The 16495-nt window shown below is 44.0% G+C and overlaps 1 protein-coding gene across 1 annotated transcript in view; it reads left to right on the forward strand.

Moving 5' to 3' along the window:
- gli2a (GLI family zinc finger 2a) overlaps window positions 1–16495 on the forward strand; it is a 431013-nt gene that overhangs the window by 45112 nt on the left and 369406 nt on the right. Inside the window, exon 2 of the mRNA XM_070875288.1 lies at window positions 12301–12359. The gene's annotated coding sequence lies outside the window, so the exon portion shown is untranslated. The remainder of the gene's footprint in view (window positions 1–12300; window positions 12360–16495) is intronic.

Below are 16495 nucleotides of genomic sequence, written 5' to 3' on the forward strand. Positions count from 1 at the left end.
CATCTTCCACCCTTTAAAATGTAGTTTGGGATCTGGAATGTCAGGTCCCTCATGGAAACACCTGAGAATTAATTTTTTTGGTGGGGAAGTGGGTCATCCTTGACACGAGGGACTGCCTAATACTACTGTACTAATACTTTACATAGAGGTTGGTGAGTGTATGGAATGGACTGAAGTAGAGACAGATAGGGGTAGATCTTGATTTTTTTTCGGGAGAACTGTAAAACGGGCCGCCGACTTGCCATCGCCCATTTTACACTATCGCACAAAGTCTAGATCTACCCTATCTTGTGGAAATATCTACGGGAGATTTGGAGTTATTCGAGGGAACGGGTAGTTGAGAGGTAATTATTTTTTGCGACTGGCCAAGTGGCTGTGAGGCACCTTGGGACGTTTCAATACGTGAAAGGCATTATATAAATATAAGTTGTTGTTGTTGGACTGAAAGGTCATTACCAGTCCAATGTTTCTCTGAAATAGCTGCACTGTTAATCAGGCACTCGGTGCTCAGTAGCTGTCGAGTATGTTTAGATCTGTGTGTTAGAAATTGGCTCAGTCAGTCTTTATATTCTATGCAAATTATTTTCCAAGGAAGTGGTAAGCTTACATCACCCTGTGCACTTTTAGTTGCGTTTCATTGAACTTTTCCTCAACTAGCTGCCGAAGATGTTCACAAACAAAAGAATAAATAAATACCGCATCCAGCGCTTTCAGATATGGAATAAATAGTAAACACAAGGAAAGGCCAAGATCATCAGTTTTCAGAGTAAGTACTGGGGGGAGGAGGGGGAGGTGAGTAGAGGCTGCAGCATCAACAGAAAAAGCGACTAAATATAACATGAGTGAAGAGCATGGAATGGGAGGCGGAAGGTGTAAAGGGGAGGGGCATAGCAACCGGCCCAAAGAAACAGAGGGACTGTTCATCCTCCACTGAGGGAAAGAGAGTCAAAATCCCAGGGCAACTGGCAGGGGCTAATTGGGCAAGAAAAACATTCCATTTCTGGAGTCCAAAATCTGTCCCAAAGGCACAATGTTATTCTCTGCAGAGGAGGCTCCAACAACTTAATCCAGTCAATATTTTTGAGACTATTTAAGGGTACTGGGAATCCTGCATAACCGTAATGTACAGTCTTGGGCAGCGTCTGAGTTAGTCACTTGGTACACCCAGGGATGGAGATGAATTAATCAGCTTCTTAGGTGGCACTCAAGAAATCAAAATCTCTTTTGCCAGTAAGCAGTGCTCCTAACATCGACGTGATCAACATAAAATTTAAACCTGTTCCGATAAATTTTCTCACTGTGCTCCGAGGGAATTGAAGTCATTAAAAGTTCTATTTTAATAGCCGTAGTTATTAGCAGCAGCACAAATATACTCCATATTAAGCCCAAAGTATGTACTTTGAAAAAAAAATCTTAAATAAACAGTATAAGGTAAACGAGTTTTACTTTAGAGATTTCCATTTACAAGTGTAGAATGAGAGGTGAGCGTTTCTTGAAAACCATTTTGAGGGTTATTATTGGAATGCAGCCTTAATCAATGGTCTCTCCACTGTTGACACAGCGTGGTTAGATCTGAATGAGCCCTTCATTCAGACTCAACCCAAGGCTTGACACACACTTTAACTCATTTGCAGTTAATGGTGCCATTTGGTGTCAGTGCGACTGAGTGCCCTTTAGCTGCTAGAAATTACATTTGGCACCGTCTGATGACCTTAACAGGCACGTAAAGCTCGTATTAAGAAAAGCCACTGATTGATTGATTGATTAAAGAGACAGTTATCTGTTCAAAAGTCAACCTCAACAATTTTACATGCAGAGACGACAAAAGGATTGTAAAAAAAAATTAACATGTGCTACTCTTTTTCATTAATAATAAAAACAGAAAATGCTGGAAATACTCAGCAGGTCAGGCAGCATCTGTGGAGGGAGAAACAGAGTTAACGTTTCATATCCAGGTCAGAGTTCTGATGAAGGGCCATCGACCTGAAATGTTAACTCTGTTTCTCTCTCCACAGATGCTGCCTGACCTGCTGAGTATTTCCAGCATTTTTTGTTTGTTTTCAGATTCCAGCATCCGCAGTATTTTGCTTTTGTATTACTGTTTTTCATTTGTGTGTCTGTAGAAGTCTGATTGCAAGATTCTGAACTGGAATGTATTAACTTTTGTGTAAAAAAAAAGCCCCTAAGGCTTGCCATTTTAATAGTGTATGTATAGGATATCAAATTGTTTATTTTGAACTATAGCCTAGGTGGATACTGTAGGAAACTGTATTTGTACAGCTTAACTCCCTACATCGCTGTCCAGCAAGATGTGTTTTATTTAAAATATATAAAGGATCATATGTATATTACCATTGTTGCACAATTTAAACAGAGCAGACTGCAAAATGTATTATTATTCAGTATTTCATGTAAAAATGTTAACCATGGTATGCAGGCGTGAGAATTACTTACTTGAATGTTAAATGCTGAAAGTGTGGGGCCTGCAGACACACGTGCGCACAAGCCGTACTTTCACTTTTCTCTGTCATCCACCATATCTGGATTTCAGGAGTTTGATTGACAGCAAGGAAATGCAGACCCTCCATAGACTGGCACCCCGCTGCCTCTACATCCAGCGCTGTGAGTGAGTTTGCTAAAACTTGGCTAAGCTCCAAGCCTGCATTCCAAGAAGCGTTTGGAAAATAGATTTGTGCTCATCCGAGACCAATCCGGCCAGATTCAGTTTGTGGTGTGGGTGACGGCAGGGTGGGGGACTGAAACACTAAAAAGACAGCATTGGATACGCAATGGCAGGTCAGTGAACGTCTGAAAGTGAAAGATTAGGTTGACGGTTAAGGTCAAGACACAGCCCGGTCCAGTCAGACATGGCCAGGTCCAGTCAGACATCAGACACGGCCAGGTCCAGTCAGACATCAGACACGGCCAGGTCCAGTCAGACGTCAGACATAGCCAGGTCCAGTCAAACGTCATACAGAGCCAGGTCCAGTCAGACGTCAGATACAGCCCGGTCCAGTCAGACATGGCCAGGTCCAGTCAGACATCAGACACGGCCAGGTCCAGTCAAACGTCATACAGAGCCAGGTCCAGTCAGACGTCAGATACAGCCCGGTCCAGTCAGACATGGCCAGGTCCAGTCAGACATCAGACACGGCCAGGTCCAGTCAGACATCAGACACGGCTAGGTCCAGTCAGACGTCAGACACGGCCAGGTCCAGTCAGACGTCAGACACAGCCAGGTCCAGTCAGACGTCAGACACAGCCCGATCCAGTCAGACATGGCCAGGTCCAGTCAGACATCAGACACAGCCAGGTCCAGTCAGACATCAGACACGGCCAGGTCCAGTCAAACGTCATACAGAGCCAGGTCCAGTCAGACGTCAGACACAGCCCGATCCAGTCAGACACGGCCAGGTCTAATCAGACGTCAGACACAGCCCGATCCAGTCAGACACGGCCAGATCCAGTCAGACGTCAGACGCGGCCAGGTCCAGTCAGACGGCAGACACGGCCAGGTCCAGTCAGACGTCAGACACGGCCAGGTCCAGTCAGACGTCAGACATGGCCAGCTCCAGTCAGACGTCAGACATAGCCAGGTCCAGTCAGACATCAGACACAGCCCGGTCCAGTCAGACACAGCCCAGTCCAGACATGGGTCACACCCATCACTGATCTTACTCTTTTAGAAGCTGACTAACCAGCTGCATATTTCCTGCATTTTATATTTTTCTTTTTCATCCAGATGTCCAATATTTTCTTTTATCTTTCTGATTTTTTTTCAGTTTGGCTAGTTTTGAAAGTGGTTTTGCTCATCCTCGTAATATGGATGCTGCACGACTGACTATATCATATATGCATCTGGCAGCAATATTGTCGAGGGATGTAATCTAGTGGGTTTTTACTAGGGTGATTATTCAGTTCTAGCATCATGTGATTAATGTTTCCTCTACATTGTTCGAAATATCTTGGAACAGTACACCTGTGTCCGGGACAGGCAATGCAAAACTCACGCTTATCCCGAATACCTGACCTAGATGCAGTTGAAACAAGGCCCAGAATGGTTTTTGGCTTCGGAAATGCACAATAAAGACTGATGCCAGCCACTTTAGCTCCAACAGTGTCCTTTATGTTTTACTTATTTTGCGTTCAAAAAGATGAAGGTTGTTAGTCCCGGGAAAGGACAGCACTTTTTCCAATTCCGGAACCATGCGGCCGGTTTTAACACATGAAGCAAAACAGGCGGTGGTCAGATCCATCATCGACCGGTTGTCACAGCCGTGAGGCCCCAGCCATTTTGACCCCTGGCCTCATTTGCATAGATCCGCCAAGCTGCACATGCCAAACCAGTGCTCTGGTCTGTCAGTTGGAATGGAGCAGTGTACTTACTACCCCCAGTAACTGCTGGAAAAGCCATTCCTGGGTGCATTGACCAGTCTCATTGGTCTGCTTTTAACTCAGTAGACCATTCATAAATTCATAAAAGTTGTAATGCAGTAATTTGCTGTGACAACCGGGCAGTAAAAAATATTCAATATCACGCTTGTACTGCATTCATAAACTCAGATAGGCCCTTTCCCGTATTACGGTTTTACGTATGTTGGAAGCAAGGGGTTTTTTTGCGGGCAGGTGTACAGTATTTTTTAACAGCAACTTCTGTAAACTTTTTTTTTTAAATCTTGTGAGCAAAGTATTCATTTTAGATAACAGAAAGATAAATATTTTATTATGTAGCTGATAAGTTTGTGTGACATTTAATGAGGTGCTTTAGTCTAGACTGCAGGGAGCAAAAAACAACCTCGAATCAGGCATTGGATGGTTTTGGCATTCAATCTTCCGGAAGGCTGAATTAGTGTACAAAAGAGCTTTTATTAGCACAACAGGTGGAAACAGCTCTGGCTCACCACAGTTCTTTCCTGCCCTCTTGCTTGGATTTTATAATACAGTGATTACTTGTAGTTTAGAAACTTTTACACCTTGGCACTATTTTGCGCAATATTTGTATTTTTTGTATAAATCAGAAATTTACAGCACAGAAGGAGGCCCATCGTGTCCGTGCCGGTCGACCAAGAGCTATCCAACCTAATCTCACTTTCCAGCTCTTGGTCTGTAGATATAGGTTACGGCACTTCATGTGCACATCCAAGTACTTTTTCAATGTGGTGAGGGTTTCTGCCTCTACCACCCTTTCAGGCAGTGAGTTCCAGACCCCTCCACCCTCTGGATGAAAAACTTTCTCCTCAACTCCCCTCTAATCCTTCTACCAATGACTTTAAATCTAAGCCCCCTGGTTATTGACCTCTCTGCTAAGGTAAATAGGTCTGTCTGTCTATCTATCTATTTCATAATTTTATGCACCTGAATTAAGTCTCCCCTCAGCCTCCCCTATTCCAAAGAAAACAACACCAGCCTATCCAATCTTTCCTCATAGCTAAAATTCTTCAGTCCAAGATCTTCATAAAATTCTGCTGTACCCTTTCCATTGAATATTGCTTGCAATTTAGTCACATTCGTTCAGCTACGTTTGGCTTTAAGATTTAGACCAGTGAGTCAAAAGTGGATTTCCTTTGGTGCTAATCAGCCAAGTCCACACAAATGTGTGCTGTACCTATTCAAAGCATGTGGCAGTCCTCCTTACTGTTACACATGCATTATTAACTCTGATCCCATTGTACTGCTAAACCAGTTACTGTATTATTGTTTATTAAGAGCGATGAACTGAAAGGAAGACATGGGTGAAGCCAATTAATTCAGATTGGAGATGAATGGTGCTCATTGGATGGATAAAGAGGTGATGTCTCAAACAAAGCTTTATCATGAGAAAATTCTGGCAGATAGTTGAGGGTGTGGTTAACTGGAGTGCGGATAATGGAGGCTCCAATGTAATGTTACTAGAGCTACCTTAGGGTGGCAAATACATCCAACTCCTAGGCTCAGCCTTTGCCTCCTTAGCAGTTTGTACTACCTTTTTGTCCATTTTACCCAACACCTGAACACCATTGCTACATCAGTCTTTCTCCAGCCGTCAGCAATGTTCTGTCGTTAGAAATAACCAGCGCAGGCAATCCTGCATGTCTTGCTATCTGCGAACACATGGTTTGCAGTCCTGTCACTACTCCTTGCCACTGGACCAAGACCTAGCTCTGTCAAGCCCGTGTGGTGGCTGGTGTGCAATGGCCACCACACGTTAAAAAAATCCACGCACAGACAACTTCCATCCTTCAAGATGTAATTCTGAACCTGGAATATTAGGTCCTTCATTGAAACACCTGTGAACTCATCCCTTTTTGGCGTGGAAGCAAGTCATCCTTGCTTCGAGGGATTGCCTATGATGAATACTCAGTAAAAGCTGCCTGTAGACTACTGGGAGAGGAATGAGCTAAATAAACTTCTGGGATTCAGTTGGACTAGTGACTCAATCAAAAGTAAAGTGGATATGAGTTGGGTTTAGAAGTTCAGGGTTCGAGGAGTGGCTTCCTTGATGTCTCAGTTGGAAAGACAATGGCGGAGGGGTCGGGGTGGGGTTGTAAAATGGGCAATATTGAATTGGCCGCCCGTTATTTCCAAAGTCAAATCCAGAGGGGTGTGTAATGGGAGGCTAACTCGATATCGCCCATTTTGCACAACCACCCAAATATAAGTTTACCCCCATTATGTTGTGAGCTATTGAATTTTGCAGACCAGCAAAGTCCCAGCTTTGATCCCTGGGGAGCAATTTTAACTCTACTCGCTCAGCTGAAACCTGGCGGGTGGGCAGTTAAAATCACCTGTCTGAAAGCCAGCTTGAATGCAATATCTGTAGTTTTAACCTGTCCTCCTGAGCAGGCAGCAAGGACATGTGCCCAGAGCCACCACAGTCCTTCTTTACGGCCCGCTGACATAATTAAAACTCGACTGTAATTTTATGTGTCAGCTGTGGCTCAGTGGGTAGCACACTCACCTCTGCATCAGAAGGTTGTGGGTTCAAGTCCCACTCCAGAGACTTGAGCACAAAAATCTAAACTGATATTCCAGTGCAGTTCTGAGAGAGTGCTGCACTGTCAGAGGGGCTGCCTTTTGGATGAGATGTTAAAATGAGGCTCCGTCTGCTCTCTCTCAGATGGATGTAAAACATCTCATGACACTATTTCGAAGAAGAGCAGGGGAGTTATCCCTGGTGTCCTGGCCAATATTTATCCCTCAATCGACATAACAAAAACAGATTATCTGATCATTATCATATTGCCGTTTGTGGGAGCTTGCTGTGCGCAAATTGGCTGCTGCATTTCAAAATTACTACACTTCAAAATTACTTCATTGACTATTAAGCACCTTGGGATGTCTGATGGTCGTGAAAGGCGCTATATAAATACAAGTCTGTCTTTCTTCTAACTCAGGCCTGAGCGGGAAATCAACCTGGAGTCATTGTCTACACTGAGTTAGCTAATCTGGCTGAGGTAATGGTGAAGATATTAGAGTTCCCCTCACTGCTCAGTATGGAGAGAATTTGTCAAGATTCTTACCCTTGAGCAATATCTAATCGCTTATCTGGGGCTTCAACATTGTTCACTTAAAGTGCAAGTAAGGCCATTAGAACACATATTTTGTAACTTGATTGAAAATAGTGTCAGTGCCAAAACACACAAACCTTGGTGTATAACAGTCTTTAAAAATATACTTTTTAGGAGAGTTGTGTGCCCTTTCACCTTTGGGACCAGGGTTCCAATCCAGCCAAGTCTGAAGGGATGAAAAGACTTCTCTGTCTGTTGATTGTGAGGGTCCTATGTCAAACAAATTTGTAGTCTGAACTCAATTCTCAGTGGGCATGGGTCCACAGCATAAAACTGCTCCTAATTCAACACTAAATTGGCGACCTCATTTAGCAAGGATGGCTTGTGTGGGAAATAAAAAATATCACATCGGTACAGTTGACTCTTGTGAAGTTGAGGCTAGGATAGTCTGCCGCACAGAGTAAAAGGAGCTTTACTAAAGCTAACCTTACCGCATCTAACCTTGAGGAAGCTGGATGCTCAGAATGGAACAGTGTTCGTTTTCCCGACACCGACATCCTAATTTTGATGAATGCAAAATTAATTCAAAGAAAAGAAAAAGATATAAATGTTCAGTATTTGATATGGTTGACAGATATCTACATAAGTGAATGTGCTAGGTGATTGTATCTAAACACTACGTTTTCTACCTCTGCAAATTCTGTTCCTTTTTCATCACAGGGAAGTGGAGTTGAGGCCAAGATCAGATCAGCCATGATCTTATTGAATGGCGGAGCAGGCTCAAGGGGCCATATGGCCTACTCCTGCTCCTATTTCTTATGTTCCTGAGTCTCTCCTTTTAAGAAAAGAACAAAAGTGAATCGTATTAAATATCGATATTAATATAATGTTTTACAACCATCCAATAGTATTAGTAATTCATAGGCGGTCCCTTGAACGAGGATGACTTGCTGACTTGCTTCCACGAGTTCACAGGTGTTTTGATGAAAGACCCGATGTTTCAGTCCTGAACTCCAATTGAGGAGGTGGAAGATGTCTGTGCGTGGATTTTTTTAACGTGTGGTGACCGTTGCACATCAGCCACCACACGGGCTTGACAGAGCTAGGCCTTGGTCCAGTGGCAAGGATTAACCAAGATGACTGGAAACCTGCTCTGCTGCACGGACCCAGCACGCACACATATCGCAGTGTGGGCTGGCCCATGCTGCCCCTGGGCCCTCGCCTCTTCTGGGCCCCGTACCCTCATCTGTCGCACCTCCGCCACGATCTCTCACCGCTCCTACGCCACAAACATTCACCGCATCTCGCCACAAACACTCGCCGCTCATCCGCCGTCTCGCGCCTCTGTATCTGGGCCCTGCCGATGTTCCTGCCCATGCTCCAAAACGGCGACCAGGGTAATTACCACAGGAACAAAAGGCAAACTCTTAAAAAAAAAATCATAGTCAACAACAACTTGCAGTTTCGTTCCAAGACGCTTCATCAAAATGTTATCAAACAAAATTAGACACCGAACCACATAAGGAGCTATTAGGACAGATGACCAAAAGCTTGTTCAAGGAGGCACGTTTTAAGGACTCTTGCCTTCTTAGGTCACATCATTCAAGTAACAGTGTTAATAGGTGAAACACTTCTGTAGTCATTCATGTCACACTAAAACAGTAGGGTGAGGCCAGTACCAAATGCAGTCCCTTTGATCATTTCATTCTGCCTGTGATGTACTTTTAATACAGTATGAATATATCAGGAACTCATTCTTTATCAATCTTTCATCTGAGTTACCATGGTTAAAATTCTCATTAAAAGCAGGAGTCTAATTTGTTCTCTAATACAATATTATGTACATATTATTTTAATAAATGAATAAAAAATCAAAACTGTTTCTGTCGTTCACAGAAGACATGTAAATTGAATAGCATGTATCATATGCTGGGGACAGAACTCTAAGGAGATGACATAAGGGACCTCTGTAGCCTCGTAAAGGAGGGGACATGACGACTCATGATCTGAAGAAGAAATATTTGGTCCACAGTACAGCAGCAAGAGCTCTTTCTACTCTGTTACACAAACAGGGTAATATTTAGGCTCCTGGTACAGTACCTCCAAAAAGGAGACATTCCAACAAGAGAACATCCCAGCCCTTAGAATCCTGACAAAGGAACATTCAACTCGTAGTCATCCAAAAAGGGAACACTCTGGCCTTAATAACCCCAACAGATTGGCATCCTGGCTATTGATACCCTAAGAAGGGTCTCTCAAGAAGGAGCCAAGTCTGTTGTACATTGTGAAGGACATGGTCTGACACTCGGTATCCTGAGACACAGACATTATGTCCCGCATTGCTGGTTTGGAGGCCCTGGAAAAGGAGTTGGAGTAGGAGGCTAAAATGACTTGAAATCAAAAGCATCTCCAAATCATATTTAAACAATTAAAATAATTCCAATGAACTCTGCATTAGAAGAAGAGGAGCAGGGGTATGAACCCAGATTATACATGAAGGATCGAATCTCACTGCAAAATCTGTGTTAATTCGACATTCCAGGAAGTTGACTACTCTCAAGATCTAAAACTCACAATCACATTCATTGCGTGCAGTATTGCAGCCGAAACCAGGCTGAGCAAGAAGAGAGGCTCTTCTGTGATTTTATGGCTTCTGCTATTCTAATTAATTTATGTTTGGTTTTAATCCCTGCAGGGATATGGAAATCCTATAATATGGTCAGAGGGATGCAGAAATCCCTTCTTGTGAGGGGGGGGGAAGAAGATTTTTTTGATGATTGTATGAATGAAGTCATTCAGGAAGTCTGTAGCAGCTCTAACCTCAATGAACTTGAATCCTTAGACCAGCTGTGGCTCGTCAGTCACCAAACAAGCCGGCCGCACAATAGAGGAAGTGCTGTCAACCGTGGGCGCGTTTAATAACTCTACTTTGGCTCTTTAGTTGGCCGGGGGGTGGGGAGCGGGTGGGGAGTGCTGTGCGATGGTTATCGTCGTCCTCCTATTGTTTGCTGCTTGCAGTGTAGTGGTCGTCTAATTATTTCCTTCGCTGTGGTCACATGACCAAAGCTGACCACAACTTTCAGTCGTTTATTGAGTGATTGATGTTGTATTTGCAAGTGTCCTACAGGAACCATCAGATAACGAGAACAATGAAGAAGTAGATTAAAACTAGACTTTGTTAGTCCTTTACTTCAGAATTCAAAGTAGCCAAAAAGTTCACACCAATAACAAACTACGGAAAGAATTGGAAGATAACTACAGAATATAAAGTTTACATTGAATTTAAGCTTGCTTCAAAGTTATAAACTTATTCCCTTTAAATATTTTTTTAAGAAAACGTGTTGGCTTCTCTACTTCAGAGGGTCAAGCATTAGAAAAGTGTTGCCAGGGTAAACTGTCTTACAAGGTGTTTTTGAAGGGCAGAAATGTGTATTGATTATTGATCTTATTGGTACACAATATCGATATAACACCAATAATCATGTGACTTGGGAGCAGTGACAGTGACAAGTTTCAGAATTTGGTATAAACGTGGCTTTTGAACTGTAAGAAAGACGTATTTATACAGCGCATTATAGTCAATGACGTATGTTTGAAGTTTAGTCACTGCTGTTATGTAGAACTTTTGCTGTAGATTTACAAATCGACATATGTTTGATTTAAGTAGTCTGGGCACTTATAACCAGCAATCACAGTGCATGTGCAAATCTGATAATTTTATACAATGTAGCTTTTTGTGACAAACAGATGTGGAGTAATGATCACTTTCAATTATAAAGTGTGATAGCTTCAGTGGAAACATTGGTTACTTTTCCTATACAGCAACATAACATAGCATTTAAAGTAATTAATTGTATGTGAAACCCAATGAGACATTCCTGAGAGTCGTAAGGTGCTGTATAAATAAAAGTCTTTCATTCACACAGTACTCTATTTGAAGGCTGTTTTTCTAATGGCATAATCTTGTTTCAAAACATTATGGAGGCTAAATCGGGATTTTCTCAGAGATACAACCTGGTTGTCCTTGAAATGATTACAGGGAGTTTGTTGACATGTTAACTCTTAAATAAAACAACAATACCAACAAAATGATGGCAGATCATTGCAGCAGATTATCTTCAAGCCATCGCAAACCTTACAGGATCCTAATAACTATTCCCCATGCATATAAAATTCAGCGATTGTGTAGCTGTATAGAGCTTACTAGAGGTACAATCGTAGAAAAGGATAGGATAGATTAAATTTGCACCTTTCAACAAATGGAAATTATGCAAAGACTGAGGTGTTCTATTAACAACAACAACAACTTGTATTTATATAGCGCCTTTAACGTAGTAAAACATCCCAAGGTGCTTCACAGGAGTGTTATAAGACAAAAATTTGATACTGAGCCACTGAACAAGAAATTACAGCAGATGACCAAAAACTTGGTCAAAGAGCTAGGTTTTAAGGAGCATCTTAAAGGAGGAAAGAGAGGTAGAGGCGGAGAGGTTTAGGGAGAGAGTTCCAGAGCCTGGGGCCTAGGCAGCTGAAGGCACGGCCACTGATGGTTGAGCAGTTATAATCAGGGATACTCAAGAGGGCAAGCACTAAGTGTGGTTTACTTGTAATTACTAGAGGTGTAGGCAGATCATTATAGCAAACAGGGACAGAAACTCTTCAACCGGTAATGATGTATACCGAATCTGCACATTTAATCTGTTGTACAGTGAAATGTTATTGCTCCTTTATCCCAGTACTTGTAAATGTTAATGCATCACTGGTACCATAAATACATTTCATTAATCGCACTTTTGAATTTTCTGTTTGGCAGATAAGAGCAAATATTCCGCAGTAAGGTGACGATACAGAGTGTCCTTACTTTAAAGAAAAGTAAGTGAAATCAGAATCCGCTTTCCATTTCTTTTCAATTATTGCTAATTAATTCAGATGACTGTTGCTTTTCTTTCCCGTTTTCATATTTATAAATATTCTTTTACACTGTTAGAATTATGTTCTAATAATTACGATTCTTGCTGCCACAGTATTACTGGGGTTGCAATAGCAGTTTCCCCAGGTCACTATTGACGCACTTACAGCGACACCTTACAAGCTAAGTCATTGGATGGAGGGAAATTACACTCATAATACTGCTTCTGAGTCAAGTGAGATGATTCCTGCTCCTTGACAAGTAAGTTCAACTTGTCAATTAAACAAACCCACCAAATGCATGACTTGAGTCGAAGCAGTCAAATTCCCAATAAAATAATGTAATGGATTTATGATTAGAACGTTTTAAGGAAATAAATGTGTGTGTGAGCGTGAGAACTGTATAAATCAGTTGCCCAATTGACGAATGAATTCCTAGAAATTGTCCCATGATGTTGCACACGGTCAGTTGATTAGTTCACATACAAGATGGCGTTGGAGGTGGGAGACTTCAGCATCCTGCTCCACAGATCCACCTAGTGGCCAAATCCTGTGACTCTGTTAACATTTACTATTGTAAATTGGTGTTAACACAAATGTGAAGGGCAGAGTGAGTGGCGCTGTGTCCTAGGAAGGGCTGGCATGGCTGGATATACTGAGCTTCCTGTGGGACATCTAAAGAAACCGAAGAGAACAGAGGTTACAGTGGTATCCTTATAAGCAGCCTTTACACATAGCTTGTTGTAAGAAGCTTGACATGATATAGTATCTGTTCAGTTACTGGTGATTGAATGAGAAATAGGATGGGAGGAAAGAGTAGGCGGTAACCATGAACCCAGTGTGGGGGCTAGTTTTCCTACTCCACTATCTCAAACCCTCTTTGTGCTCTTTCTCTCCAGCATTTACAAGATTTACACCCATCCTGGCAGCCCACATGAGGCGGATTGAGCTCCCTCCTTCTCTGCATGTTCTCTCTCTTGTGATGGGCTGTCTTCTTTATAACCAGAGTAGAAGAAGTGTGAAGTTGCACTTTTCTTGATAGTATACAGGGATACCCAAATATCAGCATGCAGTTCACACTGGGTATGGTAACATATCTTAACATCATGCAGCTATATTACATAGGAGGATTACTTGGGGCTGAATGCATGCAAGCTATGAGGGAAGGAACAGTTCCTGGGAAAGGCCAGGTGTATCCTGCACTATAAAGGATATTCAGGGACAGACTTGAAAGTACTTGAAGACAGTATGAGGGGGAAGTAAGTGTAGGTGTCATGTATGCTTAGTACATCACATTCATGGGAAGTAATTGTGTTCTCCTACCTTGACTAATCTGCTGAGGTCTTTTCTTCCTTTCTCTCTCTCTCTTTCTCTCTCTTTCTCTCTTTCTCTCTTTCTCTCTCTCTTACACCAGGTAGGGCAGTCTCCATTGATAATGATGTTCTATTGTTTTAGCAAAAATGGCAACCTTGTTGTTGATGACTAATACAATTTTATGTACAGTTTTGATGAAAATGTCTTCAGAATTCCACCAATCTATCGCAGGTAGGGGCTCAATGCAGTTTGTGAGGGATTGTTTTAAATCCAATCAGTAGATATTTACAGTTTGTGGCAGTCCATCAGCAAAGGGCTTGTATACCTAAAGAAGTTTAATGGAGCCTTAAAACAAAAGGACTGACATAGAGTTTAGGGGCAAGATCTAACGATACGGTCGCTATGTTCTGCCGTTTTTAAGGCTGTGATCGCCTGTAATTGATTTTTTTCTTGTTTCTGGAGTTTGTCACTAAGGAGATGACCTGCCAGAAAATGCATACCAAACATGAGGCATTTGAAGCTGTATTATGTTATAGCAGGGACTGAGACTGGGAATCAAACACTGTCCCATTTGGATTGTGATTTCTGGCCAGTTTGCTTGTTTTAGTGTGACCTTGAGACTGAAAGCAGATCAATGTGACGGAGAACTGCAGCTTCTGGCTCCTCAGTTCATTCAGATCTTCAAAAAAGGGGCAGATGGTTCAAAAATAACATGTAGCTAAAGAGTAAAGAAAATCATCAGAGATTCTGGGGACCAAATTGCCCCTTTTATCTACAGCCGGGAGATGCTAACGGGGTCAGAATGGATTTTGCCAGAGCACTCCACTGGGCTGCGCGTGCCGATAATTACTTCATCACCATGCACGTCGCCCCCTTTCCGCCCCGCAAGTTAAATTGACCTGCGCAGCCTGCCTTAGCGCCAACCTTAGCGATGACAACGACAGCTTGAGCTGTCAACTTGCACTTGGGAACTGGAGCAGCAGCGCTATTTAAAGGAGCCATTTTGCAAACTATTTTCTGTCGGCCATGATTTTTTTCTGCTTTCCAACAGTTAGGCAGAGTGGCTGGTGGACCGATAGCAGCGACTTTTACCTCAAAGCGTCTTCTGCCGTCTAACTAATCCCCTGTATAACTCATGGCAGTTGTGAAGTTCAACCATTTCTGGCGCTTCATGAGGACTGTGCTGGCACTCGACCTCCTGCTCCAATGTCACTGTCAGATGATGCTTAGAGAAAGGCCGAGAGAGAGTGAGAGTGAAAGACAAAGACAAAGTGAGGGAGCACCACAGGGAGAGGCCCATGGAAAAGCCCATAGAGCAGGCCACAGTGAGCAACACGGGGAGAGCCACAGGGAGAGACATGGGGAGACACAGAGGAAGGGACAGGGACAGGGAGAGGGACAGGGGGAGACACAGACAAATACAGGCAGCAGCTCAGGGAGAACCACAGCAACATGTTGCCAGAGGAAGGAGGCACCACAGGGGGACTTACCCTCCCTGGGGTATTCCGGCAGCAGGTCTCCTACATCAATTTCACTGAGGAGGAGTGTGTGCGAAGGCTGCATTTCATCTGTTGCAATCAGACCTCGAGCCTCAGACCAGGGTGAGGACGGCTCTCCCAGTGGCAGTCAAGGTCACCATCGTGCTCAATTTCTACACCAATGGATCTCTCCAGGGAGCAACAGGGGATATCTCCAGCATCTCATGGTTTGCCGTCCATTGCTCCATCCATGAGGTCACAGATGCTCTGTACAGAAGGAGGGGGGGGACTACATCTCCTTTCCCACGAGCAAAGAGAAGCAGTACGAGTGTGCATGTGGCTTTGCCAAGATAGCGGGCTTCCCCATGGTGCAGGGTGCTATTGATTGCTCCCACGTGGCTTTGCAGGCACTGCATCACAATCCTGAGATCTTCCGTAACCGCAGAGGCTTCCACTCACTGAATGTCCACTGATATGCGACCACGCACGCAGAATCCTCACCGTGAATGCCCGTTATCCACAAAGCAGCGACCACGAAGTCTTCATCCTGCGCCAGATCGGTATACCAGCTTTGTTCCAGCCACCACATCAAGCTCGTGGCTGGTTGCTTGGAGACAAGGGCTATCCGCTCTCCACATGGCTCATGACTCTCCTCCGCAACCCTACTGCTCCTGCCCAGCGCTCATGCAGTGTGAGCCATGCTGCCACCAGGAACATCATTGAGCAGACCATCAGAGTGCTGAAGCCATGGTTCTGCTGCTTTTACCGCTCGGGAGGAGTCCTGCAGTACTCGGCTGAGCGGGTGTCCCTATTCGTCGTCGTCTGCTGCTGCACAACCTGGCCATCATGAGGGCACAGCCATTGCCACCAGACATAGGCGCACCACCTCAGGAGGAGGAGCAGGACCAGGAGGAGGACGAGGAGGAGCAACAGCAGGAGGACGAGGAGGAGCAGGAGCAGCAACAGCCGTGACGGAGGAGGCAGCAACTCCATTGCGATCCTGCAAGGTCCGTGGCCGTCTCATCGGAGCTCGTTTCCACTGATTTCCATCCCACTTCCCGGTTCCTGAGGAGTGCATGGCCATCACCCTTTGTGTGAACGCCTCCCCATTGAGGTCCTCATCTGAGTCCTGCGCAGCAGAACTTGCGTGCGAACCCGCCCTCCGGGGAGATGGCTCCCAAGATTTCCTTTCCCCTTGACCGTGCTGCAGCCCGCTAGGCCACGGTGCATCACGCAGTGCAGACCTCTGTACGAAGCTAACCTCTAAGGACCGCGTAGTGCCAGTCTTTGATCTGGTGCCTGCGGATG

This window comes from Pristiophorus japonicus, chromosome 3 (assembly GCF_044704955.1).
Source record: "Pristiophorus japonicus isolate sPriJap1 chromosome 3, sPriJap1.hap1, whole genome shotgun sequence".
NCBI classification, from domain to species: Eukaryota; Metazoa; Chordata; class Chondrichthyes; family Pristiophoridae; genus Pristiophorus; species Pristiophorus japonicus.